Here is a 3,089-nt window from a genome sequence, read left to right as displayed (position 1 = left end):
GCACCACAGGGCTGCCTCTCCTCAGACGTAGGAAGACTGCTCGTGCGGCTGCTGCTCCTCAGACAGGTCGGACTGCTCCCGTGGCTGCTCTTCAAGCTGCTGCTCCTCCAGCTCCTGGACGATGATTTCCTTATTTTCTATATCTTCCCCTCTGATGCTGTCACCATATCTGATTTTGAATTTATATACACTGGATCCTGAATGAAGAAATCTTGTCTCTGTCAAAAAGGACTCCTTGTGGTCAACTGGGTCCAAATGCATAACTGAGAGCCCGGCAGCCATTGTTCCCAGAGGCTCTCCCGCACGAAGCCGCAGACGGAAGCCATGCCTTCAGGCTGCATTCCCGCCGTCTCACCAGTGATCCACTCTAATCACTGATGTTTCTCTTTCTCCCCCTCCCTTCCTCTCTGAAATCTATAAAGATACACTTAAAAATATGATTTCTTTAAGGAAAGTAAGAAAACTAAAAATCTGGGGCCAAGATGCAGACCCCCCCCCTCCCCCAGCAGATGAAAAACTGCACAAGTTGGGGTGTCTACCTGGTGCTCAATGGCAGCTACAGTGGCTGCTGCTTCTGGAAATTCAAGGGAGTCTTACAACGGGCAGGATCTCAGGACTGCTTCAGGCGCTTGTGTGGGGGTCCCAGACAGGGGCCCTGCGCTGAAGCCAGAGAGCGGTACATCTCAGCCACCAAATGGGGATGGGATTCCACCATTTCCTGCCACCCCTCGCTCTCCAAGACATCCTCAGCATGAGAGTTGAAATCCACTGCCTTAGTTTTCAATTGCTTTGCGCTGTGGAGGTCAGCCAAGGTGAGCATTTCTGCAGCATTCTCCTCAGAGAGGTGTCTGCTGAGGGCTTCCTCACACATGACCTTCAAACACTCCAGAGCATACTTGTCAGCAGCTGCCAGCAAACCATCGGCCAGTTTGTCCAGGTTCAGAGCCTTCCCCGTGTAAATGAAGCACATCATTTCCTTAAAAACTCCAGGTTCTCCACATCAGTGATTTCAACCCGATTCGTTATTCTCTCCACCATTTCATGTGTAAACATGGCCCTAAACACTGGAGAATGAGCTGCTAAGATAGCTTTGTGAGCCTGAAATTTCTGGGCACCAACACAAAAACAACAGTCTGTTAACCAGGAATTTTCCCAAAGTCCTCCTAGCTCATCGGCCAGCTGGCACTCAGGAACCTTCACCATCTTCATGGTATTCTGGCCAGAAATGGTGACAGAATCTTGCACCACAGTCACCTCACAGAAGAGGGTCAACTTGTCATCAGGGAGAAGACTGTTGTCTCCATCCAAAAGAACGTTTCTACGGATGAATTTCTTGACCCCCCAGTCTTTGCCTTGTACAAAGCTATATGGCCAGTGACTCTCCAAAGATTTGATTTCTTCTCCCTTGTCATTCAGGATGGAGAGTTTGAATTTTGCAAAAAATAACATGCGTTGGAGAACTGACCAGACACACGTCAAGTGACAGGTAACCTTTGCTGTCTTCATCTCGCCCTTTTGGGTATACTTTCAAACACCATTTCAGTTCATCATTGCCTTCTGATGAAAAGGTTGAACTTTGAATGACTTCACCCACTTCCTGCCGGCAAAATCTAAAGTTACTGATGGTCCATGTGTGGGAGAATTTTACCAACTTGATCTCAGTGTGGCTCCAGCTCTCAGCTCCAGAGCCACTCGACATTTCTTCTGGAGTTGGCAGACTTGAAACCCGTGACATTGCAAGTTTGAAGGTTAAACAAGATTTACAAAGTCAGAGGACAAATATTTCTGTTCTGTTTTCACCCACTTTAAGTCAGTAGTGGGAAGATGAAGCTGTTTCGTTAACAGGAAATCTCTCAGAGCGGGGCCTACATCTGCTGGTACCTGTCCTTGTGCATTCGCTTCATACTCTCTGCAACATCCAGGCTTTGCTTCTGAAAACAACTGTCTGAAAGATGCATCTAAAACATAAATGCTGCTTGCCTGGTGTGGCTCAGTGCTTGAGCGTCCAACTACGAAGCAGGAGGTCTCAGTTCCATTCCAGGTTAGGGCATATGGCCACGTTGTAGGTTCGATCCCCAGTGTGGGGCTTGCAGGAGGCAGCAATTCAGTAATTCTCTTTCTTCATGGATGTTTCATGTCTCTCTTCCTCTCCCTTTCTCTCAACAGGACTCCAGTATGCAGGGTGTCCCCAAAACATGTGTGCACACTTTAACAGCTGACAGCTCAGTTGATGTTTCCTTCTTTTCAGCCAGATTAAGGTTTGAACAAAGGAAAATCGTCCCAAAATGCTGGCAGGCCTCCTTGCCGGAAAGCTGCCCTCCTCACACTGACGGGGTGACCAGCAAAGGCACTAGGTTCCCCAAAGGGAGCTGCAAGCAGGGGGCCCCGCCGGCCAAGCTGTTGTGTATATATACCTCCCAGCTCAGGTGCCTTGACTCAGAAGCCACTTCCTCAGCTGAGGCCTTTCTCAGATGCCTCTACTGAGACCTCCTATGGGGACCTCGGTGTGAAGACATTCTTCCTCACTCTAACTCAGTTTTCAATACTTTTTCACTGTGAGCTCTCCTACATGCTTCAACCCAGAAAACGGCGATTTCGTCCCACAAGGCATGGAGACGGCGTCCTGCGGGCCTCCTTGGGCACCTGCCCCTTAATAAAATAAAGGAATAAAGAAAGAAAAAGAAAGAAAAGACAAAAGTAGACAAATAAATAAATAAATTGTAAATGTGGATTCATGATAAGAATGTGACATTGTATGCGGGCTGTACAGGAAAGAAAGAAAGGGAAAAAGAAAGAAAGAAAGAAAGAAAGAAAGAAAGAAAGAAAGAAAGAAAGAAAGAAAGAAAGAAAATGTATTCTGTCAACATTTATTTGCCCTTCGGCCCCGCCCCCGCTCCCAGTCAATGCAATCAAATAAAGAAAGAAAAAATAAAGAAAAGAAAATAAAAAGTATTCTGTCAGCATTTTGACAGGTGTACCGCCCCATTCAAGCTCCCTACCTGGCACTGTCCCCGGAGCGGGTCGCGCTGGGCCAGCGCTTGGCACCAGAAGCTAGAGTCCCTCGGGGCTCCCCCCCCCTGCCCCGCGGC

General features: G+C 48.0%; 1 pseudogene; it reads right to left on the bottom strand.

Moving 5' to 3' along the window:
• Positions 1 to 441: 441 nt before the first annotated feature.
• Positions 442 to 2,117, bottom strand: LOC102263233 (annotated as a pseudogene).
• Positions 2,118 to 3,089: the final 972 nt, after the last annotated feature.

Source organism: Myotis brandtii, unplaced genomic scaffold (genome assembly GCF_000412655.1).
Source record: "Myotis brandtii unplaced genomic scaffold, ASM41265v1 scaffold420, whole genome shotgun sequence".
In the NCBI taxonomy this organism is placed as follows: domain Eukaryota; kingdom Metazoa; phylum Chordata; class Mammalia; order Chiroptera; family Vespertilionidae; genus Myotis; species Myotis brandtii.
This window is presented reverse-complemented; position numbering and strand designations above follow the sequence as displayed.